Source organism: Chelonia mydas, chromosome 4 (genome assembly GCF_015237465.2).
Source record: "Chelonia mydas isolate rCheMyd1 chromosome 4, rCheMyd1.pri.v2, whole genome shotgun sequence".
In the NCBI taxonomy this organism is placed as follows: domain Eukaryota; kingdom Metazoa; phylum Chordata; order Testudines; family Cheloniidae; genus Chelonia; species Chelonia mydas.
In genome coordinates this window covers 35,506,213-35,533,479 of record NC_057852.1, presented here as the reverse complement: position 1 = coordinate 35,533,479, position 27,267 = coordinate 35,506,213, and the positions used below count along the sequence as shown (strand labels likewise).

General features: G+C 39.1%; 1 long non-coding RNA gene across 7 annotated transcripts in view; it reads right to left on the bottom strand.

Moving 5' to 3' along the window:
• The window catches only part of LOC122465568, a 144,181-nt gene that overhangs the window by 34,688 nt on the left and 82,226 nt on the right, over positions 1-27,267 (bottom strand). For 3 of the 7 annotated variants that reach the window (XR_006290501.1, XR_006290500.1, XR_006290503.1), the window contains one exon: positions 25,594-25,708. The exons of the other annotated variants lie outside the window; for them this stretch is intronic. This is a non-coding gene — a long non-coding RNA (uncharacterized LOC122465568). The remainder of the gene's footprint in view (positions 1-25,593; positions 25,709-27,267) is intronic. 7 annotated transcript variants of the gene reach the window in all.

Here is a 27,267-nt window from a genome sequence, read left to right as displayed (position 1 = left end):
ATGGGAGTTTTGTCATTGGCTTCACTGGAGCCAGGATTTCACCCCTTACATCTAGTAGGGATGCTAACAGTTGAGAATTTCATGTGTAAATTGTATCAGCTGTGTATGCAGGTTTGGCATGTACAAATGTACACACAAATACAGAAAACAGCTCCCAAAATGTTCATTTTCTGTTCAGCTGTACACCATTATTTAATACTCAGTCTTTCAAGTTCTGAAAAGTAATTGGAAAGTGTTTAGCTGGTGGTTAGAGCAGGGACGTGAAGGGAGTAAGGACTCCTGGGTTGTATTCCATTGACTCACTCTGTATCCTGGGGCTATTTAACTACTTGTGCCACACAGAGTCCTATCTGCAAAGAGGGTGTTAAAATGTCTATCTCACACAGTTGCTGTGAGGCTTAATTAATATTTGTGAGGAGCTTTGAAAGCCTTAAATGAAAGTTGCTATAGTGTAAATGCACAAAATTATTAACATTTAGGGAGACCTTAACAAAGCTAACACACTGCATTAGGGATCCTTTTGATGGGCAAGCACTGAAACTAATGAATGGAACTATCAGGATCATATCAAAAGAGGCTTTTTATTTCCCCTCCACCACTACCACCACCTTTCTTATTAATTTTTTGGCATTATCCTTTTCCTTCCTATCTTTCCAAAGCCCCAGGCACTGGAATTTACATTTTCTTTGCATTATATTTTTAAGAAAGGGGTGGGAGGGGAAGGGAGCAACAGAGATAAAAGGAACAAACAGCTCCAGATACCCACAAGTGTAACCAATTCCTTAGAATTAGCCTGTGCTTTTGAATATTTTATAGTTTATAAACTGAAAACACATTATGCTTTGATTTTCAAACAGCAGCTGATGTCACTTGCCTGTTCTAAACCTTCTAAGGGACAAGCATTCTGACTGGGATAAAAAAACATGCACTCATTATTTTCAGAGTACCCTTGTGGGATTCCACAGTTTTGTGGAAAGGTGGGGGTTGAGGGAGGGAGGTCATTGGAAAGGATGCTGAATCATAGCTTTCAGTGATACACAAAGGGTCAAAGTCCTCCCCAGTAGAAGTCCATTAAAGTCTTTAGCATTACACCAGGGATGATGGTGTGTGCGTACACACACACACACATATATTGGTTTTAGTAGAAATACCAAGCACAATGATCACTGTGCAAGATAATCTGATGGGCAGTTTTTGGAGAAGGGGACAGATGGATAATTTCCATTTTTGAGACCTATTATGCCTAACAGGCCAAATCTCGATCTCATTTGCACCAGGGGAATGAGATCAGAAATTGTGCCAACTAATGGATTATTTGGACCACTGGCAAGTCAGAAAAATCTTTTAAAAAAAAAAAGATTTTGGGGTGAATTGAAAACAAACTTTTCCACATTTTTGGTGAATCAAAAAATAAAATGAAAAAATTTTTTTGTTTCAATTTCTAGCATTTTATAATGATTTAAAAATTAAAGGAAATTTCAAATTGAAAAGTAGTTGGAAATTTAAAAAATGTTTGGATTCGGTTGGAATTTAAAAAAATTTTTTTTCCAACTGAACCACTTTGGCAGAATCTATATGAGTTCATGAAACGTTTGTCATCAAATCTGCATTTTTTGCTGGAAAAAAAAAAGTTCCAATTAAAAAAATTTCACCCAGCTCTAGCCCTGCTATTTAGTGATGAACAAAATAAATTCTAACCTGCAGTCTAGAATTCAGTGGACTCAGGCAAGATTTCACCCAGGGACAAAAGGAAACAACAAAATATTAGAGGGATACTGATTATTAAACATTAGTCTGCATGAGAAATAAAGCCAAATGTTAAAAGGGGCATAGATTACTAGGATAATTAGCTTCTCCATCTGTGAGTGCACCAGAAGCACTAAGCACGATTTTACATGTAAGATGTAAAATAGTTATGTTCCAACTTTGAGCCAGAGCAGTGTAAGAGCCAGGCGGTACAGGGATACTGTACAATTTCAACCCTTGAATTCTACAGCGATAAGGCAGACTCCTGGGATTAACAGCCCTGTCAAGGGTAACCCTCTGAAGTGCTTATTTGTTTAGAAGAAGAACCTCATTCATCATGAAGGAGTGATAGAAATGGAAGCCCTCCGACACTGTATCTGAAGTCTAGCTGGATGTATGCTTTCTTGGCATTGTGGAAAGAGGGAGATAAAACTTTGCTATCCAGTTTTGAAAACAGTATTAAAATGAAATACATAACTTGTGTTCAAAATGCCAAGCTTCTAAAATGTTTATTTCTTTTTCATGAAAATACTGCAAGCTCACTTGAAGGAGTATGTGTTTTATATGGACAGCAAAAGTACAATATTACAGCATTAAACTTAAATGAAAACTTTCCATTAATGGGATTATTTTGACTTGTCTTCCTTTGGCTTGTTAATCTGAACATATCTGATAACAAACTGATGAAATTTTCTGAGTAAAATAACCTATTTTTTTAAAGTAGCATCATTTAAATAAAAAATAAAAACAGAATAACCATTGCACATTTGCAGACATTATATGGAAGCGTTCAGTAAATGGTCTTGTGCTGCAAAAACTGAATCTGGATCTGAATTTCCTTCACATTTTGGGGCATTTGAGTCTGAAAGGTTATTTTGGATCCATCTTTACTCTGTACATTACTTACTACTAAGAAAGAGGGTCTAAGAAAGAATTCTAAGAAAGAATGTATATTTTTTAGTAAAGAATTGGAAGCATTTTCAATTGTTGGACAGCATTGTATGTAAAGGTGAGGAAGGTAAGAACCTGGGGAGGCTTGAAGATGTGAAACACCATAAGGAGTAACAGGAGGTGATCCTCTGCTCTGCTGGTGGTCTTGGAGATACTGGACCTAATTGGATGTTAGGGAATTAAAGATATCTTGTTCTGTCATTTTGACAACGTGTCCAGTGAAATGCACTCGGGAAACTCTTCATTTAATAATATAAAATAACTTGTAGGGGGGACCATTAAAATATATGCTTATGGTGTGGAAAAATTGCCATTAACTGAGAGGCTGGGTCTGGGGGTCTTTCACAGTTGCAGCAGGAAATGGTAATTTTGCTTTGTTGTGAACATGTTTTAGGGACATGTTACTCTGTGTTAAATACATTTTAAAAAAACCAACAGATTTTAACAAATCATAAGATTTCTTCTCTCTTTCTTCTGCTGCACATCAAGTACTATGAATCCTATTTTTAAATGACCATCCAGTGCAATTCCCCAAATGGAGGAGGTCTGTAAGTGCATAGCTCCATAAACTTTAATAATAAAGAATTATGCAGTATCACTGTCTTCAGTCATTTGATTAGCTGCCACTATATCATTGCCCCAAGTGGTAAACCCAGGCAATGATATAGCTTCACAGCTGATGCTGGCACTGCTTTTAAAAATGATAAATGATCTGTCTGCTGTGTGACATAATATCAGGTACTGTACATCTGAAATTGTCTTAATTCTTGGGGTCATTTTTGCACTGATTCTGCATTGTTTTTTCAGCTGATTATCTCAGATTGCTCATTGAACAGCTCCCTCAGAAAGTGCTAATTAAGATACTGAAGATTCTCATCTAATATTTATACTTCTGGTGTTGGACTAGATCATTTTGCAGTGCATGAACGGCGTCATGAAGAAGGAATTAGAAGCAGTATAGCTTTGAGCCTCAGCTAATCCTTCACTGATTAGTGAGATTCTCATCATCACCTATTCTGAATGCACTTCTCTCAGGATGTTGATAAAGCCCTTCAGTATCACAATATGGACTTCCAAGCACAGCTATAGCTTTTCTCCCCAATCAAAGTGAAACCCTCAGTTCACCTGGTTAAGCTAGCTAATCCTAAATCGGCTTTTAGATTGTCACTTAACAACTCCGAGGCACTCCAGAAGGATCCCACACAAATCCTGTGGTAAATGAGGCCTAGACTGAGTGAAAATGAACAAACAAAAAGCTCTAAAAAATGGACAGTGATTTCTTTATCTAAGCCATATTTTTATTTCTTTTGGGTGAGAATTAAGATGTCAGAAATTGGAGAGTTCTGTTAAATTGGTCTTCAAATCATGATACGTAGCTATATTTTAAACTATACACTGAAGTAAATGGTGAATTATGTAAGCGGTTTTGGTGCTTTGTCATTCTTGAATGTGGATGACTAATAATATAGCACTTAAGAATTTTAAAAGTTTCACTAATCTGTGTATATTTGTTGACCTTGAAAAATGTCTGCACAGTTATTGATCAGATCCACATCTAGTGAGCCTTCTGCTTCTAATTAACATTAAGCACAAGGTATGATTTCATGGTAATTCTTGTACATCTTTGTACCTTATAGGAAATGGTATGCATTTACCGAGTTTCTTGAGCTATGGAATATAAAAAGCCCTGCAAATCCCTAACTGGAAAGCAAAACTTTGAGCTTGACTTATGGATGTTTTCCTTTTTTATAAGCAAAGTGAAAAAGAAAACCCAGTTGGGTACAATAGGAGTAAAGGCTTAATACAGAAGTGCAGAAGTGTTGTTGTGGTTGCTCAGTAACCAGAAGAGTGCAAGAGATTTTTGCATGCATGAACAGAAATGTTGGCAGTGAGCTCAAGTACCCAAGAGATAGGCTCACCATTAGGCTGACTTCTCAGTTGAAGAGCAACATAAAAAGGCTTCACTGGGTACACGGAGATTTGAAATCACATGAGTTATTTGGTGGCATGAGCGTATTCTGGGCAACAAGCTCACAGTTTAGTTTAAAATTAAATGGCACAAACGGAATTAGATCAAATTTTGAAAAGTGTAGGCTGTGAGCTAAAGTATGGGAGCATTTGGGATATTTTTTCTTCAATGTATTAATTTTAAAAGCATACAAGATACTGAAGTAAAAAAAAAGAGGAAAGAAAAAAATTTCAATAACTCAATTTTTAAAACACTTGTTTAGTGCCTTGACCTGCAACCAGCCACAACCTAAATTAGGCAAGAATTTATTTTGTTTTAAAAACAGATTAACAAAATGAGAATTTGACTTCATTTTCCCCTGCTCACCCCACCCCCCCATCATGCCTTTCATTCATCTTTCTTGTACAGCGGAATGAGATCACAATGATTCTCCAGTCCACAACCAAAATGACACTTACAGGGCAAGCAAAGGTTGGCAGAGAATAAAACTCTTGCCATCTGAAGCAGATCACTTAAGTATCAATACTCACGGATGACGCCAGATTAAATAGAGAAAACACGCAGACATCCAAGTTTATTATCTTTCGTACTGAATTGTTTAGAAATAATAAATAGAATACACAAACTCTGTATGTACCACAGTAGTTTATTTTGTCTTGTGGGAAGTTTTAACTGTTTCTAGGATTAAATGGCTTTCCCCTTCTGTGAAGGGTCTGATGTAAACTCTTGTACCAAGGCTTAAAGTCTTAAGGCTGTTGGAAGTTTCCGTCAGTCAGTCTGTCTGTCAGTGGATAAAAAGTTGGTTGCTGATCTGACCTTGTTCATGGCTCTCTGGAAAGACGCCATCAAACGACTGATACAGTCTGCAACATGGGGTGGGGGGGGGAGGAGGGGAGAATGGGGGAAGAGAGCCATTTGGTAACAAAAATGATTGTGTCTTCGGATTTTTGAGCAAAAGCCTTTAAACCACTATGCCACTGTATTTTCCACTGGATGCATCCGATGAAGAGAGCTGTAGCTCCTGAAAGCTTATGCTCAAATAAATTGATTAGTCTCTAAGGTTCCACAAGTACTCCTTTTCTTTATGCCAATTTTGCATTTATACAAACTCCTGTAACTGAAGCCATCTTTATATAAATCCTAATAGATACATGCATTTGCCAGTTTAGTAGATGGGCCGAAAAATCGGTCATCTTTGGGATGCAGTTTTCATTTCTGAGACAGGTTAAAATGATCTTTGTTTACCATGGTCATTCCAAGATTTTGCTGGGCAAGCTACACATGCAGGTTAGCAGGTGAGTACACTGCGTACCAGTTTGTCAACAAGTTTGTAATCTCCCAATAGATGATGTGTAATAAGTTATTATTGGTTTACTTTATAAACACTGATATGCAGATTTACCCCATATCAATTAACCTTGACCAAGACAATGTCTACTGCAAAAATTATATTCTGAAACTATTTTTCTTTCATTTATAGATTTTCCAAAGAAGCGAGGAACAGCAGATTGTTTTAATCTGTGTAAAAACAGGGCACATTACATTTATCCCACTGGAGTTCACACACATCTAGGGAAAATACTCTCCTCTCTCTTATTGATTTGAAATGGATTTCTCTTAATATTTGCCTACATGCAAGAACTTACTCCCAAAGAGGCAGACAAAAGCAGGTGAGTAGCAGTCTATAGTTTTGGGAGTGTCATTTTGAATTTTCTGTTAATTAGGGGTAAAGATTTCTGGACGTGCTAACCTTAGTTGTGCTTTTATTTTCCACCTTTCAGAGTAAAAAATGGTTGATATTTCTAAATTTGCATTTGTAAATTATGAAAAAGAATATGGGGCCAAATCCTGAAGTCCTTACTCTGGCAAAATTCCCCTTTGCAGCATGGAGTTCTGCTGGAGGATGGAATGTATAAGGACTTCCGGATTTGGCAGCTGGTCTGCATTTTGGTGAAGTAGGTTTCCTGCCTGCATTAATCTTCCTGTATTATTCTTCATTTTCTGCAAATTTATATGGGAAAGATTTACTCTGTAAGAAGAAAGAACATCTTTTCCTTTTATGCTCTGAAAGAGGAGCCTGAGAAATAACTTACATCATGATGCTACACAATTTCAGTAAGAACATTATCGGCCAGATTCTGGGCTTAGGCTAAACTACATAGAGCATAAGTCAGAGTTTGTATGTGGCTTAATGCTTGTCTTTGCTCTCCCCTGATCCTGGGGCTGCTCTGTGCAGGACAGTACTCCTCTGCTCTGTTAGAGCAGCCTGGAGACTCCTCTAGTTTATACTATTTAAAATATACTGACAATAATTAGGAGGAAGTGCTTACCAAGTAACAAAATATTATTACATAGTCTTACTTTAAGAGGCAAATTCTATTCCCAATGTCTATTGCCAACTTGACAAAAGGAACTGGGTGCTGGGGATCTCTACAAGTAATTTGAGACCTACCGAGCAGCAGTAGACCTACTTTGCAGCTGCTACCCTATCAGCAGGGCTGAAGTAGGCATTGTATATCTCATGCTTTTGCTTCCTGGGGTACAATGGCCAATGGATCTATGCTGCAAAGTATCCATCCACCCCATCCCCAAAGAATCACTTTGCCAGGTGGGGCAGGGTGCCATAACAAAGCAGGGCTCTGAGGAGCACAATGGGAGGGAGCAGATACCCCTCCTATGTGGGGTTCTGAAATCCTGCCCAGTTACATTGTCCTTGGGACCATCCACACCCATGAAAGGTGAAAGATATTGCCTCATTTTTTTAAAATGGCATTTGGACATCAGCAGCATCTATCTATAGGCATTTGTCTGACCTGTCACATGACATGAGTCAATGAGGAGGAGGTCAGGTCAGGGGTGCATCTTGTCTCACCATGTTTGTAGTTGAAGAAAACAAGCTAATAAAAGTTAGCTTGGTTAATTTTTATAGCTCTTTCTATTAGCAGAATGCAGAGTTTATCATTTAGGAGAAGGGTAAAATCATGATAGATGAAAACCAAATATTAAACATGGACAGCACAAACACAAGGAAAATGCAGGTCACTAGACAATCAAAGCAGACAATGAAGACTGGGAGTGACTGAGGGGCATAGCTCAAGATATAGAAGAAAATGGTTTGTTTGCAAAAGAGATGCATATTCTTTTGAAATTCACTGATTGATTTTTTTTATAAGGTGGAACTAAAGAATCTTTGAAGACTATCTACAATTCACTCCCCTCTCAGATGTGCTAGACGGGTGGAAGGACCCTATTGTGTCATTCTGTGCTATACAGCATCTGATGTGATAAAATAATCTTGTTAAACAATGCAGTTTATATTTTACCAAGGATCCTAGCACAGGCAGAAAGTCTCAATATGGAAAAAGAACAAGATAGCCATAGAAGAAGAGGAAAGTTAGAAACAAGTTTTCATCAGACTAGCTATTAAACAAATTATGATTAAGGCTAAACTGGAAATCAGTCCTTGGCCTTGATCTCTTGGAACACTTACCTTTGATTCAATACTGAACCCAATGCTTTGGAATAGTGTTAAGGGGCAATGTGCTGCTGCAAGCATCATCTTTTAGACAATGTAAAACCAAGATCCTGACCCCATATGATCTTATGGGCATTTGCTGCAAAAATAAGAGTGTTCACCTCACGTCGTCAACAAATTCCAACCACAGGCAGTCCTCGGACTTACGACGCAATTGGTTCCTGAAAATTGCTTTGTAAGTCGAAATGTTGTAAATCGGAACCACGATACACTTTGTCGTGGGACTGAGTGTTGTAAAGTCGAAACCAATTGTCGTAAGTTGAATCAGGGTGTCAATTCAGAAATGTCGTAAGTGCCGTTCGTCTTAAGCTGAACATCATAAAGTCGAGGACTGCCTGCATGTTCTGTTGTAGTACTTCAGTTCTCTCTGCAGTTTCAATTGGAAACCATATCCTTCTTCATGTCCTACCTGCATTGTTGTCCAGCATTGCTATGCAGTTAATCTGCTGCCATATTGTACCCCAGCGGTGGCAGCATGTTAGTAGAGGATGATATCTTTCCAGTATATATAGTTTGCATAGTGCTTGGAGATCATTTTGGATGAAAGGTACTAAATATATAACATAATGTTATTAAGCTGGCCATTTAAATAGTAAAGCTTTCTGTAAAGTGGCTCTTGGTATGTCACTGGTAAACAAATCTGCCTTTTTTCTAACTCATCTGTTTTTGCAAATGTTTAATATTTTTGAATGCTACCATTTTGTGCGATATGGGTGAAAACATTATCATCATTAATTTTATTTTTTTTTAAAGGGAAAAACGTTACCAGAGGTATAAATTATTGAATGAAAATACAACTCCAATAGAATTTGAGCCTAGAATCTCTGACATGAAGAGCAGCAACATTATCTACTAGCTTCCCCAGAATCTTTCATTAGGTATGGCTACCTTCATACCACTACCAGAATCCAATGATTAACAATAGAAAGATATGCTTTCCTTCAATTTATGCTAGCAATAGAATAAAGATGCCTGTCCCAAGTTACTTAAAATATACAATTACACAAAATAAACAAAGTAAACAGGCTCCCTTAATTTCTCACAATGCATAGTATCTCAGGCAGAAAAAAAAAAGAAACTTAAGCTCCTCCACCAAGTTGACATCACTATTAGCCCGTTAAAAATCTTCCCCTGCCTAAAATAAGAGATGAGATGGGCCTTGCAGTTCAACCTAACAATCAGCAAGCTCAGTCTAAAATGGGTGGAGGGCACTGAATTTACTGATATTTGTTTCCAGTATTAATTGTTTCGCTTGGCTACCGTCATTACCATTCTCCTAATACATTAGGGCCAAGATTTTTTTTAAGATGAATGCCTAAGGCCATATTCTGGCACCCACGCAAATGGCCTGATTTTCAAATTTAATGAGTGCCCATCAACTCCCAAATTATGTCAATAATTTAGGAGCCTAATTTCAGGCCCCCTTTAAAAATAAACATGAACAGCAACAAAAATCCTCAATGTACAATCATAAATCTCAATCTTATTAGTTTACAAGTTGCATCATAAGATTACATTAGGGCATATTATAATAATCAATATTTTAATTTTTTTTATTAATGACACCATCACCACTCCTTTTTAAACACTCTTTCAAAGCAAAGACTTTTTAGAGTTTGCTGCCACAAGAACAACTACAGCTGTGCACTTTCAGTCCTGGGAGGAAGCAAAATGTCCAGAAGCACATGACACTGAAAATAAAGAGTGGGGGAAATTGCTAACTAACTTTTCCAAATCCCATAAAAAGTTTGCTTTGGGTTTGGTTCAAGTCAGTTCTTATTTTATCTGAACTGATTTGTTCATCTCTTGTTTTTCCTGGGATGTCTTTGTCCTTTGTCATAATAAACAAATGAATCATTCAGAGGAGAAGATATATGAGAAGAGAACAGAATCTGGCAAAGCGAATAAGTATATCAAAAGGAGAGCAAAAATATCCCGTGTGTGGAAAACAGGGTTTTATTTGCATCATCATGGTATTCTAATGGGGTAAAAGCTCTTATGCACAGGACCATATGCTAGACAGTAGCATGGACTCAGGGGAAATTTTTTTGAGTATTTGTGGGGAATTTGTATTCTCCTCTTGGAAAGTTTGCGGGTGTTTGTGGAAACTCACAAGCTCTCAATCATTTTCAAGCATCTGTGATATTTTTATAATATACAGAACTTTGCAGCACTGTGAAATCTACATTTTACATCTCCAATTCTCTGCATCAGCCAGAGGGGAAAATACATTAAACAACATATTGTCTTTGTTGTGTTGTAAAGAGAGAGACTTGAGCTTCCTGTATCATAACTTCAGACTTAGTGCTTCCTAGTCCCTAAAACAAAAATGACTAACAAACACTCCCGCTTTCTGATTTATGACACTGTGCCTGGGATTTAAAACCCTAACACTACTTCTAAAAGAACAGCAAGTCAATCTATCTGGGTTTTTAGATCATGATACAGCTGTGGGGGCCAGGGAAAAGGTATGGGGAAAAGAGACACTATTCCCCCATTCCAGAATGTTTTACTGTGTCTGGTAGAACTGTTCTTTCTCTCACTTGACTGTTTACAATCAGTTTACAATAAACACACAATGCAGAAAGGGTTTTACATACAAAATACTAGGTTCAGAGTGTTTCCAGGTGCGAAACAGCCCATATGCCAATATGCACTGCAGCCTTTATTTAAGCATCTAAGCTATTTTCAAGTCTATTAGTATTTAAGAATACAGCACACATATATTTTGGAAAATTAATTACTTATTGTGAGTTCATAGCAGAACCATGATCATCTATACCCTTTATAATTGTCAAGAAAACTAAAAGGAACCATTTATTCATTTACTCAATAACATTCAAGAAACTTAAAACATGCAAAATCTTACTTGTGTGCTTGACTGTAAGTCTGTGAGTAGTTTTAATGAAATCAGTGGGACGTGTCATACGAGAAAAGTTAATCATCCTCAGAACTGTTTCCAGGATTGGGGCCCAAATGATTAACTTCATCAAATTCAGTAATTCATAATGAGTAATCCTAGCTGTGTTAAAGAAATTGCAATGGCAAACAGAGTTTTGAAGAAAGAAAAGGAGTACTTGTGGCACCTTAGAGACTAACAAATTTATTTGAGCATAAGCTTTCGTGAGCTACAGCTCACTTCATCGGATGCACTGAAGGTATCCATGAGAGTTCATTTTGCCATTCATGCTTAGCATGTATGACTCATTCTTTGAACACACTGATATATCTGCACATATAATATACTGAGACAAGGTAAATCCCACTTTTCTTTCTTGTCTTTCAGGTATTTTCAATGGTTTCTTTGTGCTTGGCTTTTATGTTTGAGTTTTTCAATCCCATTTCTTTCAAAACCTCTTGGAGAGTAAACAGAGAGGCTCTGTAGCATGAAAAAGAGGAAGACGAACAATACATAGAAAATATTGCAAACTCCTTTTGCATTTCTTCTTTTAAACATGATAAATGTAGGTAAAATCTTTTCTTAAAAAACAAAACCACAAAACCCCACAACCCTGTGGTCATGAAATAATTTTAAGAGTCCAAGAGAAAGTCTCTCACCCCCCCCCCCCCCGCCCCAAATCCATTTATCAGGTTTTTTTCTCCCTGCTTTTCTGAAATTCTATTGTAATTGCTCAGCTGTTCAGAGTAAACAGATAGCAGAGAGGCATTCCAAAGGATTGCATCCTTGACACTGCAGTTAATTTTAAGGATCCTTGATCAGCTGCTCCTGAGGCTCCATGAAAAACAAAAATATCACTAAGCGAATTTTACGGCATCTCTCTACATTTCTCTAGATGGCAGCATTTACCTTATGGACTGTCGTTTGGATACAGATTTCACACACAGGAGTAAAAACAAAGAATGAAGCTATTAGTATTGACCAGAACTGAAATGATTTGCTGTGATCGTTTTGGTTTTTGCATTTTCATTTTTTCTTTGGTGCACAATTCTTTGAGCTAATAACTGCTGCTGTAGTCTTAGAATTACCAACGAACATCTAAAGACCCAATCTAGCTATCCATCTAAGCACAGAATTCCTGGTAGGTTCAATGGGAGTTCAATAAATAGAATAATGGAGCTCCCTAATTCACAAGTGGGTAAACTGGCCTGGTTAAAAATGAACCAATTATATCCTTCCAACAAATTTCAATTTGTACCCAAATCATTAAAAAAATTTGAAAACACTGAATTATCTTTCCATCTTTGAGCTCCTCTAGGCTTCCTGCACTTAGCTTGGACCAGAATTTGAAGTACACAAATAGGGTAGGAAACACTATTCTTGCATTTTCCCTGAACTGAATCAGGAATAACCAGAATGCCCATTGTCATGAGATTTCCAGACTGATTTCTAGACTCAAGCAGAATGAAAGAATGCTGAAATTTCTAGCTGATTATCTGAACCAAATCTCTGAATCTTTTCGGGTCTGCCACTTAATAAGGCCCTGATCCTGCAATCCCCTATGCAAGGAAGGACCCCTGTGCTCCTGCAGAGCTCCATTGAATTAATGTGCACATCTGAATGCAGTACTAGGGCCAAAATTAGTGAAAGAGAACCTAAATTAGTGAGGATTCGAGCTTCAAAAAAGGTTCCCTGTTCAGTCCCTGTTCTCTAACCCCCATCAAAGGCTGAGATTTTTTAATAGGATTCTCATCTTCATTCTCTCCATTTCTTTTTCCTATTCCACATTTACATTTTAATTTTCTATATACCCTTTGATTATTAGAATCTGGGCTATGTACTTTGCTCCCCTCTAGAGAGGAATATGTCTTCCACAGTCTCAGTGGAGATCCCTTGTACGAGGCCTGTTCCCTTAGACTTTGCACGCAATTCAGAATTGGGATGAGTCTCTTAAAGTCTGGCAATACAGGATGAATATGGATAAAGATGTGGGGGTATCACTATCTTGGATTACCACTGGTAAAAAGAAAAAGTAAGCTAAAAGAAAGGCAAATAAGTTGCCCAATGGTAATGTACAAATGGGATTCCTGTCACTGGCCCCTGAAGTGTCACTGCAGAAAATTCGAAGCTTTAGAATGCAGAACAATGAGAATGTAAGCATTGTACTGTGTAACAGTTTGATACAGGTCTTATTCCAATTAATCTGCTCATCCCACTGTCCTCTGATGAATTCCCAGCCATTTAGGAATTCATTTCTCTCTCTCTCTCGGGAAACTTTTGTAATTATTTTTAAAAATAGTGCTGTGATGAGTTGACGTTCAAATGCCTATTGATCATGTGGAAGGATATGTTCTTTTTCTGACTTCAAAGACTGCAATGCTGGCCAAGGAATTACAACTAGCATCCAAAATGCCAAGTGAGAAATAGATGGGGGCCAGGGTAAAGAGGTTGTGTCCCAGAGTGACAGAAAGAAAAAAAGTCTCAAAATTCTTCAGCTAACTCACGACAGAGGCATGAGGCTATTGTGAGGTGCCAGACCTATTGGAATAACATTTGAAGATAATAAGAATTATTTGAATAAATGGGTTGTAAATCTACTTAACTACTCCATTTATAATGTTACAAAAGCAGCAATTCTTTCCCAAGTCAATAGGAACACAGTGGTCATGTTTAATTTAATAATCAAGTAATTCATGGACATTAAAACAAACGGCATACTCCAGATACATTTTCAAAGGGTGGGGGGTGGGGGGGGCAAGTCATATTGAAATCAGATGCCATGTGCATCACACATCATTTCTTCCTGTATTGCACTCCTGTCCTGCCCTGTTTTTTCCAGTTCTGGAGATGCATCTGTTTCTTCTCCCTCAGTTGATATGATCCAGTTAAATCCAAGCTTTGGAGACACTTGCATGAAACATCAGTGATTACTCGATTTCTCAGTACATAAATCTGACTACAGACCTCTCTGTGTAGATCTCTGTTATGAGGTAACTTTTCCTATGAAACATTTTTGCCTTTGCTGCTATCTGTCCTGAGACCCACTCTAACCGAATGCTGTCAAAACTGATGTCCATATAACACACAAAGCAATTCTTTTCCCATGTCAAGCTGATGGAGAGTGAAAGGATTAGACAAGAGAAGTTGCCTTTCAGTTGTTGCAGGGACGTTCAGCATTTCAGTCAGCAGCTACAGTATAATTTGAATACTCAACTATCTGTACTAAAAATCAAGGGCTCATATAACTTCAGCTGAATAAAAATTGTTTACACAGACAACTCTCTTCAACTTGCCATTTAGATGCCCCAAAGTGTCCTTATGCTGTTTGACCTTTACAACTGCACAGGAACCTGTATGACGCATTTGCACTAGCCCGAGCTCCATCCCCAATTCCCTGCGCGGTTCTTGTCCTCCATCCCCAGGCCAGTGCAGATGACCCTCATGATTTAATGTAAATGTGACTAAGTCATTTGAACAGTCTGCCAGTCAGTCAGACAATGAGGATTGATACAACAGCAGTCAGCAGCCATCTGCAATGCTGTGTCCAGGTAAGGAAGGGCATGGACCAGCTGAATTAATCTGGTCAGTTCATATCAAAAAGGAAGTTTGTCAGACTGAATCCTGTGGCATACCACAGTTGCCAGATTTTGTCCCTGTTTAACCACCTCCTCTCAGTGGGGGAAGGGGGAAGGAGAGAGTCATCTTTTGCCCCCTAAACATTTATGTATTTTTTCAGGGCTGCTGGAACAATTTGTATAGTGGGGGTGCTGAGAGCCATTGAACCAAACTGTAAACCCTGTGTATAATGGGATCCACTTCAAGCCAGGGGGTGTACCAGCACCCCCAGTTCCAGCACCCATGCATTTTTTGCATTTCTCTCTTGGCAAATAATTGATTAATTGCTGTTGTGATCTGCAGGATTTGGCTCTTGGCTGCAGAGCTGGTCAGCCTTTGCACCTGAGAATACTTAATCTGAGGTGAGGAGGACACTGAATTTTCTTGTATGCTCCCTTTCCTTCTCTGTCTGGTCTCCAGATCTCAGATGTGAAGGTGGCCTACAGCTTGATGAGAGGCAGGATGGGTACTTGTGCCTATGCTGAGGGGAATCCAGTCTCAGATGCATTGGAAGATGGAACTACAAACAAAAAGCAACACAAAACCTAGGGTCATCTCTGCAGATTTTCAGTTGCTTTAAAAATATCCTTGTTAGTGGGTATAAAGCAGCGGTAGGCAAACTACGGCCTGCAGGCCACATCCGGCCCCTGAGCTCCTGGCCCTGGAGGCTTGCCCCTGGCCCCTCCCCTGCTGTTCCCTCTCTCCCGCAGCTATGCGGCTGCGTGGGCAGTGGAGCTGCGAGCTCCTGCTGCTCTGCGCGGCATGGTAAGGGGGCAGAGGTGGCGCACACGCGGCGGTGAAAAGGTTGGGTAGGGGATCCCGGGGGGCAGTCAGGAGACAGGGTGCAGGGGGCAGTTGGATGGGGTGGAGGTTCTGGGGCGGTCAGGGAGCAGGGGGGGTTGGATAGCGAGTGGGAGTCCCGGGGGGGGGCCTGTCAGGGGGTGGGGGTGTGGATAGGACAGGAGAGTCAGGGTACAGGGAGCAGGGGGAGGTTGGATAGGGGGTGGGATCCCGGGGGGGGCTGTTTGGGGTGGGGGTCCCAGGAGGGGGCAGTCAGGGGACAGGAAATGGGAGGGGGCGAATAGGGGATGGGGGGCAGGCTGTTTGGGGAGGCACAGCCTTCCCTACGCAGCCCTCCATACAGTTTTGCACGCCAATGTGGCCCTTGGGCCAAAAAGTTTGCCCACCCTTGGTATAAAGGGTAGACCTCTGAACACAGGACAGCCTTTTGGAGGTGCTGATGGTGGACTTGTGGATCAGTGAAGTTATGCTGCCTCATATGATATTTGCTCATATTACACCTACTAAGGAGAAAGCTTTAACATTGTGTGTATTGCATTAATACTATATATTGGTAAATATAAATGTAGTTAGTAGATCAACTTTTGAGCCTTTTGACAAGGTCCCAATGTAATAGTATTAGTGTAACATCTGGTTTGAGAAGGTAGGTGAGGTAATATTTTCTATTGGACCATATTTTGCTGGTGAGCGAGACAAGCTTTTGAGACATACAGAGCTCTTCTTCAGGTCTGGGAATAGAAAGACGTATGGCTTGAAAGCTTGTCTCTCTCATCAATGGAAGGTGATCCAATACAAGATATTACCGCACCCCACCTTGTCTCTCTAATACCCTGGGATCAACACAGCAACAACTACACTGCATATCGTATCTGGTGTGTCTTCTGAAAGGAAGCTAAATTTTGCACTTCCTGGGAAACAGACAATAAGCTAATGGAGTTTTACATCTTTGAATAGTATGGTACTAATAACTAAAGGGTAAAAAGCAACATGAAATGTGAATTCTCAACAAAGGAATGCAATTAGCCAAATTGACCAAAGTAAACAATGTAGGTTATTTTATTGTGGTCCTGTGAATTTCTTACTACACTTCACACTTGAAAAAAATGGTGTAAAAACTGTCATTAGAATCAATTTTCCTTCATTATTGAATTTTCAGTTAGGAATAAAGGAAAAAAGGCAAAATTTGCATGTTTTCAACTGTTGTTTTTAACTTTTTATTTAGTGAAGAATGTAAAATAAAATTGTGTCAGGCAGAATTTCTGTAAAGCAAAAGTATTTGCCATTTAATAGCTCTTTGCCTTCTCCTTTGAGAAAATATTCAGAATATTATGTACTCAGTATGGCTAAAATTTGAACATATGATCGGAAGAATAACCACAGTGATCAAGAGGTACTGAAATCAGAGAAAAAGGAGAAGGAATGAGAGAGGTAAACACTAAAGTAATATTCTATATGTTTCACAGAGACAAATATAGAGTGCAGTTATTCATTGGAACACACGAGAAGATGGCTCACAAAGACACTGATGTTTTACAAACAAATCTTAGGATTGCATAGTATGTGCCATAATGTTTTACTTCTCCTGAATCTCGTTTTTTTTTTAAAACAACATAATGATAGCTTGATCCAGACCTGATTCACAGTAAATTGAGAACACGGAGGCTTTCTAAAATGTTATAGCAGCATTTCTGCCAGCAGAAATATAGGAACAAAGTACAGACCCTACTTGGCTAGGTATGTCATTTTTAAAAAAATGCTCCTTGCTCTTCTTTGCACTGGGATATTATGCAGCAGTCTGATCACTAAAGTTCACATGCCTTTTATCCATTAATAGCCTTTGCCAGATATAATTCAACTCTTTTTGGAGCTTTAAAAAAAAAAAGGGGGGGGGATACCAAGAAAACTGCTTTGTTGATTATGTAGTCCTAATCCACTAGGTGGCACTTTAACTCATGTGAAGAAGGATCCTGGATTACTGGGGTGGGATGGTACTGGCCTTGTGCAGCTATACCGAAAGGAGGACAGGAGATACTTGATATGGATCTAATCAGGCCGCAACTTTATTATTAGATGTCTGGGACTACCCAGAAGTTAAAAGTGTACAGTGCAGTTACCCCATGTTTATTCCATAATTACCCAGGGGCTTTTACCAGCTCCTCCCTCTTTTCCATCCAGGTCCCTCCAGCACATCCATTGCTGGGGCCTTAACCCTTTACGGTGGGCTGGCTCCCTGCCGTTCCAACCATCGGAGCCCCAAACCCCCGACCTTTCCATTCCTTTAACCAGTCCCTCCTTTTTAAGTCCTTTACCAGGCCATTTATCTGACAACTGGATGCCTTCCCTATGGAGTACCTGCACTGGACATCTGCCACAAGGAGGCATCAGCAATTAGTTTAGTTTCCTCCTGCCCTAAACCCAGCTGTGATCCAGACATCTTCCAATGGCCTTTTGTGTAGCAGCCCAAAAATATGTCACCCCCCAAGTTTGATAGGTGAACCCCCATCCTCCCAAATGAACTCAGCCGCCCCTTGCAATATGCAAGGATTCTCAAGGACTCCCGCAGGCCATATAGGTGACCAGCATTCCAGATCCTGAAATTGGAAGAACTCTTTACAGCTTTCTTCATAGCTGAGCCATGTGCCCGGAGCCCAGGGGAACAATGTTTCTTGAAAGCCAAAACTCTGATCAATTTACGTTCACTTTAACTATCCACAGGAGTGAACAATCAGTCCTTAAGAGGGAAGGACAAATTGAGCAGTTCTTCTTCTCCCCCTGTGGAAAGATGCTAGCAGTGGGCTATAATTCAGCCTAATTGAACAGAAGTGGGGGTGCATTTAACTGGGGCACCAGCTATGCAACAGAGGAGCTATGGAAGCTCTCTCTGAGTTCTTCCCCTCTTGCTTTCTTGGACAGTTCCTCCTTCTGTTATTCTTCATCCTTTCTGGTTGGTCTTGCTCACCCTTACATCCTCTATAAACCACTGTAATATGTGCTGGAGGGAAAGAGAAGAGAAGACCTGCAGACCAGTAGGACAGGTTGCTCCACCTTCAGTAAACATTCCTTTGTGTACTGGCAGGGGGGACTCTGTCTCTCTAGAGTACTCACACACTGGACTTTACCTTGTTATTGAGCTCTGTTGAGTGTTCCTCCTCACCAGGGCAAAATATACCCCTTTCACCACCCACCCAAATGGGTGGGAAGCTACACATATACTACTAGTCAAAGACTGGGTCAAATCCAGGACTGGAGATGGAACATAAATGGTGTGCATGGTTTTGAAGTGTCCTCTAAAGTTTCCTCCCAGACAATATATGGGAGGAAAACTTTGTGCAAAAATTTTGGGATTTTTAAAAGTCATATACTACCACCATATAAATCCATGGTATGCCCACATCCTGAATACTGCGTGTGGATGTGGTCGCTCCATCTCAGAAAAGATATATTGGAATTGGAAAAGGTTCAGAAAAGGGCAACAAAAACAATTAGGGTTATGGAACGGCTGCCATATGAGGAGAGATTAATGAGATTGGGAGTTTTCAGCTTGGAAAAGAGATGGCTAAAGGGGGGGAATATGATAGAGGTCTATAAAATCAGAAGTGGTGTGGAGAAAGTAAATAATGAAGGGTTATTTACTCCTTCTCATAACACAAGAACTAGGGGCCACCAAATGAAATTATAGGCAGCAGGCTTAAAACAAAAGGAAGTATTTTTTCAGACAACTCACAGTCAACCTGTGGAACTCCTTGCCAGAGGATGTTGTGAAGGCCAAGGCCAGGGTTCAAAAAAGAACTAGATAAGTTCATGGAGGATAGGTCCATCAATGGCTATGAGCCAGGATGGGCAGGGATGGTGTCCCTAGCTTCGGTTTGCCAGATGCTGGGAATGGGCGACGGGAGGGATCACTTGATGATTACCTGTTCTGTTCATTCCCCTTGGGGCACTTGGCATTGGCCAATGTCGGAAGACAGGACACTGGGCTAGAGGGACCTTTGGTCTGACCCAGTATGGCTGTTCTTATGAATTGTAGATATAAAAGGAGAACCACTGTAAGAGAGAATGGGCCACTTTATAACTTCAAAAATGTGGTTGGTGTGTGTGTGGATGGGTGTGGTTAAAACCTTGACCATACTTTTCACATCCATGCCAAAGAGTAAAATATTTGCTCCTTCTCTAGCTGTATGGAGACTTTAGCATGGAGAAGTTCGGCTGGTCCATTATGCAGCAATTACAGTTTTTATGAGGCTTGTCAGATATGCCAAAGACAACACTGATGTTCTGAAATAGACTTTTTTTTTTGAGAAAGAGGAGGTATTCAGGCAAGAGAATTAGAACATAAATTGGTGGAGTGGCTGTCTTGGGAGATGGAAGAAATTTAGATATAAAAAGATGAGCGGGTTATCAGAATGCAATATCCCAGATGTTAACCATGTGAAAGCTACTGTGGGTTCTGCTACTAATTTATCAGGGAGTTGAACACATTTAAAAGGGCAAAATAGGATCCCTTGAGTGATTGAAGGTTCCCAGAGAGTTTTATTTTTTTCAAGCACAGGTCTGTATGGTCAAGGCCCAAAGTAGTTTTCTTGCACCTTACTGCTGTCATGGAAAGTTTGTGAAGCCTTCTTTTTAGCTTTTATTATGATTACATATTTATATGATGGTAGTGTTCAAAGAATATTGGCACTCTATTGTACTGGGTGCTGTACAAACACAGAAAAGAGAAAATCCCTGTCCTGAATGGCTTACAGTATAAAGACTTCTAATGTAGGCTCTCATTTATAATCCCATCATTGGATTGCAGAGGGGGAACAGATTAGAATTTGGCCCTTTGTGTTTTACAGGTATGGCAAACAAGCAACATTTTAGATATAATCACCAAAAAAAATCAACACTAGACATCAGATAAAGATCAATGTATGAAATTGCATCATAGTTTATGTTAGATGGAAGAAGCCAACTGAGGAAGAGAAGAACTAAGGGGAGTCACTGAAGGGGTTAACCCAGAAGGGTATCCCAGCTATTTCTAAGATCTCCTGGAAGAGACTGAGAAACAGCCAGGTGCATGGGTGTACTCAATATGACTCCCTCCCATCATATTGGATTGTTGATAAATCATTTTAACAAATCATTTTTAGATTATTGAAGTTGGTGTCTTCAAACTTTGGCTTCTTTGTGGTTTTTCAGCAGTGATGTTGGGGCCAGGTAGAGATCTGCACTTGTGTGAACACTGAATAAGAGTTGCCTTTAGAACCAAAAGCATACAACAGACACTGTGTTAGAACCTAATTCTGCCAGGTACTGAGCACTCCTTGTGAAGAAGCACTGAGCACCCGCATATCACACTGAAATCAATAGGAAATGAGAATGATCAGCACATTACAGGATCAAGTTCTTAAATCTGGCCATAAGCAGAGCAGTAGTTAGCTGGTAAGTGCAATAAAATCATAGATTCATTTTTTGTGTGATAGTGTGAATTTTCTCATTCTTCAGTATTAACTATAAAGTGGCACCAGTTCACTGCTTTTGCATACCACTTTGGATACCCCCTGACTTCTTTTAATGTGTCCATGCTGGTTCATTGCTGAGAAGGAAAAGTGGCATTGTGCCAGCCCTAATTTAGCAAGAAGATGCTCCAGGCAGAGCATTTCTGGGGATTATTACATGCCTTGAGTGTGTCAGTGCCCAAGAAGTGCAATGATCCCACAGACATGTCGGGAATAAGTCATTGCTATTTTGAAATGGATATTAAATGTACAGTAGGTGAGCATGGGAAAAGGAGGGAGGGAGAGAGAGAGAGGATTTGCCACATTTTGAAAAGTTTCCAATGAAGATCACAATGGGAGCATGTTAAATGCTGCAGTGTCTCTTGGCTGTATGTCTGTCTAGCAATCCTCCACTGTTTTGCAGAGTTAGCGATAAATCAGGCTGGTTTAGAACATTTTAGGTATACTGGCCATTCCTCACATTCCCTAGTAAGCAGGAATATTGCTATGTTTTCTCCTTATTCACATATGCCTCAAGAAAGGGTAACAGCATTTTAAATGCTCAGTTTGTAAATGCTTGTTTATCATTCTAGAAATCACTGTCTTTTGGAGGTACTCTTTACAAGGGTGCCTGTGGATAGGATAATTGTTTTGTTGGCATATATGGACACAGACAATAGATTTGACAGATCTCTCATCTCCATCCAGATGTCATTTTCTGTTCCATGTTAAAGGATCTACAATTAAATACAGCTTTGGTTCTTTACAAGTTCCCCTGTAAATGCTCTATTTCTGTTCTGTACTAGACCAGAGATTCCACCCTCAATCACTACTGATTTAATGCCTAATTTTTGTAATTGATTTCACATTTTGAGTCTGCAATTTTGTGCCCACAAGTAATTGTGGGAATAAAAGATGGCAATCTAACCTCTAACTGTATGATTGCAGGATAGGGCTTCTATGAAACAGGCAGAGGTCTTAGATCTCCATTATACTGCCATAAACATGATGACACTAGGTTGTAGGTCACATTAAGCAATTTGTTATGTACTACAAGTACAAAATGAAGCTGGAAAAAATAATAAATCCATTCATATTGTGTCTCTCATATATCTATCTATATAACAGGAGTGCCAAAAATCGTGTAACAGTTCCACTAAGACTCGATCAGTAATCAAATATTTTTACTTTCAAATCCTAAGATGCACTTGACTATAGTTCGTCTGATGGGTATCTAAATCAAATCAAATTCAAGTAGCTCAAATAAACTGAAAAAAAAAATCAGTCTTTGAATTTTTATTGTTTTACAGTCTGAGAATTCAAAGGCCCAACAAACATAAAACCAATTTTGTATTAGCTCCAAACTCTAATGTAGTTGCTGTGAAATAGGAATTGAATGAATCTACAATCATTTCTCTATTTATCTAGACCTTTGTGGAAATGGTCTGTGTTCTTGTACACATCTTACAACACTAAATTACAATGACATAATGGATGGTTGTTTTACGAATGTATTTTCTTTCTTTCTTAAAAAGACTCATTTTGTGATAGGAAACATTGATTTTTGTTGTTGTTGAAACATAACATGTAATTGTAAATAAATATGTTCATTACACATAAATATATATTTATGCATGTTCATGCACGTGTGCGCGCGTGTACACAATCACACATGGATATATGGAGATGAAGGATGATCTTGTGGGTAAAACAGACCTCGAGGCACCATGTGAGTTCTATTCTGACTTTACCACAGATGATATCTTATCTTGCTATTAGTTTTTGCTGAGAGTATCTGTTGCAGTTATGAAGTTTTCTATAGCTACTCGCTATTTCTATTTATAGCTAAAATTCATTCCAATAGGAGTAGTGTGGGGCAAACAACCTAATTAGTTTAAGATGGAACTTCATTAGTTTGTGAACAGGATTATATGGAGGGGTTGCTTGCGATAGGAAGGGGCGGAACTTCGTGATCTAGGATATCCCTTCTGGGCTTATGTCCTACGTTTCTAAAATGGTCGAGTTACTCCATCTTAGTTACAAAGTTAAAATAGATTAGCAGTATGTTTTCTTTGCAGTCTCTATTCTTGGTCTTCCCCATATGTACTGTGTTTTTAAACGTAACTAAGGAAGATGTCAAAAGCATAGCATAGGAAAGATTTTAAGTTTATGAAAATCATTTTGAATTGCTACAGAAAAGATGGGAGTAGGAAATCTTACAATCCACACAACCATTTCAAAGTGCAACATTGCTTGGCAAACACGTCATTTTCTCCAAGGAATTAAAAAAATTAAAAATCTAGGTCTATCAGAAAGTGATTAAGATAATATTTTCCAAACTATTCACAAAGAGATATGGACTGTATCAGATTGGTTTTTAGAAGTCCTGCACACTCACTGCTCTCATAGACCTGCATTAGAATTGTAGGTGCTCAGCACTTCTAAAAAAATCAGTCCCTATATAACTGATGTTGATCCAGTCTCTCTGAATTTGTTGAAAGTATTATTATTACTACTATGATTTACTGAAAGTATTGGTACTAAAGAAATAAAGTCTCTGAGTTGTCAATTGTCTCTTCTGAAGTTGGATGACAAATGGCATTTTCCATTTGCTTGAACAACTTCAGGCTGGTTAAAATCAACAATTAGTGCTTAAAAACCAGAACACCAAATGTGACAAGTTAGTTAAAATCTATTGGGGAAGGAACATGTAGATAGTGACTGTAGGACGGGGTTATTACATGGGGGGTTGCGAGCTATACCCCGCTTTGCCTCCAGCATTTATAATGGTGTTATAAATAAAAAACACGTTTTTATATATTTAAGGGGGGGGGGGGGCTGCACTCAAAGGCTTGCTGTGTAAAAGGAGTCACCAGTACAAAAGTTTGAGAATCACTGCTGTAGGAAATTGAGGAGGAAAAACTACTGAAAGAAATCCACACCTCCCAAAAAGCAAATATGCTAAATTTGAACAACAAAGACAGGAGGCCCCTGTGACTTTCCTCAATGAAAGGAATGTTCAGATCTTTTGTAGTGAACAGAATTGCAGGTACTAGTAGGTTGTGGACGGCAGATTAGAACTATTTTTCCAATGGAGCAGTTTTCTGTCAGAATATGCTGTTTCATGACATTTAAATGTTTTGCAGGAACATGTTGATTTCAACAAAATTTGACAGAAGAAAGTAGAAACATTTTATGTTAATATGGTAAAAGTGTCTTATTGTGGTAAAAAGTATCTTATTACCATTTTGCCTTATTTTGTTTTGATTTTATACTATATTTCAATATTGACTTTATTATATTTAATTAAATATATTTAATATTTTATGCTCTATGATGTTTTGACATTATCAAAACAAAACAATATCATTGAAATAAAATGTTTCAGAATTTCCATTTCACAGAAAATGTCAGCATTTTGACTTTTCATTCCGATTTGAAAGAAAAGCAGATTTTGAAAATGTCAGCATTTCGAGCAGAATGGAAATGGTATTTTCCAAGAGCACTACTGCAAATAAAGGAAAGGAGGAAAGAGTTTGTTTTGCTGCTAATGGTAGTTTTGCTCCTTTACACACCCCTTCCCCCCACACAATCCTTGGGAAAGTAAAATTTAATCAACTCCATTTTAAACACTTTCAATCATTAAATTAATCACTGACCCTTAGTAACAGCAAATCTGAAGTTGCTTAATTTAGAGTACAGGTAGTAGCGTGCTGTGACATTTTCAGCAAGGCATGACCTACACACACATGGTGTGCGCAAAGTTATGCTGTGCAGAAGACTCTTTTTGGGTCTATTTGCACGTTCAGGGATCAGACCGAGCTATCCTGTGGGCCAGATCCAGTTGGACAACGCACAACTGGTTGGGCATGCAGTGCATGCACTGCATATATAGACAGCACACCACTGATTACAGGTAAAAGCTATTAGCGTCCACTCCATCCCCTATGTCCTCCCACCTCCAGAGCTGTGTTGAGCTCAGCTTTGCTGCAGCTTAGAATCAAGACCAGAATACATGTTCCTTCTTCCTCTTACATCAACACCAGAAAGACAGGTCCTGCAAACAGATCTCTGCTACTGATCTGATCTCATTTTGCTGGTGATGCAGAAAGCGGAATAAAATGCAGCTGACTCTTTAATAGTTACATTGTCTCTAAAGTAGATTCTGGGATATGTTCATACAAAAAACCCCCAAAAAACAAAAAAAAAACCCAAACCCAACCTCCCAGCAGCCACTTAAAATCAGGATTTTGTTCATGTTCTTTGCAGGCTCAAACAGTGCCCCAGATCTACAGGTTTTTTTGTAGACCAGATCATATGTTTTTTGAACAACTCTATCCCCTTTATCCTCCAACTTCCACAGGCACCCCCATGCAGCACAGGCAGTCGCAACAGCCCCTTTGCTACAGGCAGTAGGTCCAGAACCATCCCATTCTCACCTGAAATGGTTTTCTGTCTTTGGCTTCGCCCCTTCCTTCCCTGGCACCCTGAGGCCAGGTGAGCCCCTCCAATTCTCTCCCTGACCTTTGTGGGGACACCATGTAACTGCTCCCCATCACAAGGGTCTCTAAGGGCCTACTAAGTACAGACCACTGACCTTCTTAAGGCCTAAATAGGCAATTCTTCACGGGGTGGCAGAAGTGAAGATTCAATCCTACTCTTTCCGCATCTGGCTCAGTCAGAGATCTAAGGCAGGAAGATACCCACAATTCCTAGCATAGGAGATAGGCGGAAAACAACAGGGTTTCTGTTAGAAATTGTGGGGCGTGGTGACTAGGGTCACCATATCTGAGATGCAGAAAAACCAGCCACTGGCCAGCTCCTCACCAACAAAATGTGTCCTAATGCTGACTATAACTAACTGTTACTAAAATGTTTTAGAGAGCCATTTCTTTCTTGCTTCTCTCTCTCACACACAAAACACCTCAAAATGTGTGTATTTTTATATTATCATTTTTCTTACTTCATCCTAACATGGTGCCACAGTCCAGTCTACAGGGGTATGAACTGTAGAGGGTTCTAACATGTCCCGAATGAAAAACAAACAAAAACAACAAAATAGCACATTAAATCTTAACTGGTGAGGCAGTATAAAAAATTCCTGCTAGTTAAGAATTACTAGGAACACTTGTGTAAGGCCCTGAGCCCATATGGTTTGGTCTGATGCTGACCCTGTGGAAAGGCCGGGTTTGGTTTGTGGATCTGTATTAATCAGACCATGCAAAAATGTGTCCAGGTCAACTCTTTTGTGCTAAGAGTAGTAAATATGAAGTCAGTGGGAGTTAGCCTGTCATTTGTGCTTCTGAAAATCTTCCCCATGTCATTAAAGTGAGCAGTCACAGAGTGTGACAGACACATCGAGAGCAGAAATGATGAGCAAGACATTACATATTTATAAGCTATTTTTAGAGTTACCCTAAATTAGCCGATATTTATTTTTTTTGGTATAAGACGTTGATAGAGCAATTTTTACTATTAGAAATGAATCTGAAGGAAATGTTTCAGTAACGCTGTTGGATAATATTGTAGCAAAACACACAGATAAAGATGATGTAGCAAAAAAAAAAAAAAAAAAGCGTTGAGAAAGAACTAAACAGCAGAGCATCTCATCCAGAACTAGTAACCAATTTAGACTCATAGCAGATAAACATGAGTAAACAAGTAAATGTGGGGTTGTTACAAATCACCGGACATTGGCAATGCCAAGAGGGATGAGCTGGAGTGCCGATGAGAAGTGCAGCTGGGAAAGTAACTCAAATACTTTCCTGATGGACTGTTTTTTTCCCTCTAAATAGACAACCTATCCTAAATTCTCAATTACTGAGGGACAATCTTCACTCATTGTTATAGTTTGCTTTCCACCATCAACTCTCTGTATAACTTTTTTCATGAGTAATGTACCCGAATGCATGGACGCTAAATATCTAAACTGTATTCTTAAATTCATTCACCTAAATTTGGGTTATTGCTGGTTATGCAATATGTTTATGACTTTAAAAACAAACTTTGTATCTGTGGATAATCTAAGCGCTATACCCAGATGTACAGACACTCTTTTCTCAACCTATGTATTACAGTTTTTTTAACATTAGCTTTCATAAAATTTTTAATGACAACTATCAATCCCAAGATATGTATGTGTGTGCGTGTACGAGCGAATGTGCAAGAAAGAGAATGATTTTGAAGCTAAACATGGGACAGATGAGACATATGGCCACAATATTCTGTTTTTATTAATAGTATGAGACTGCATTTATCTAACATTCAAAGG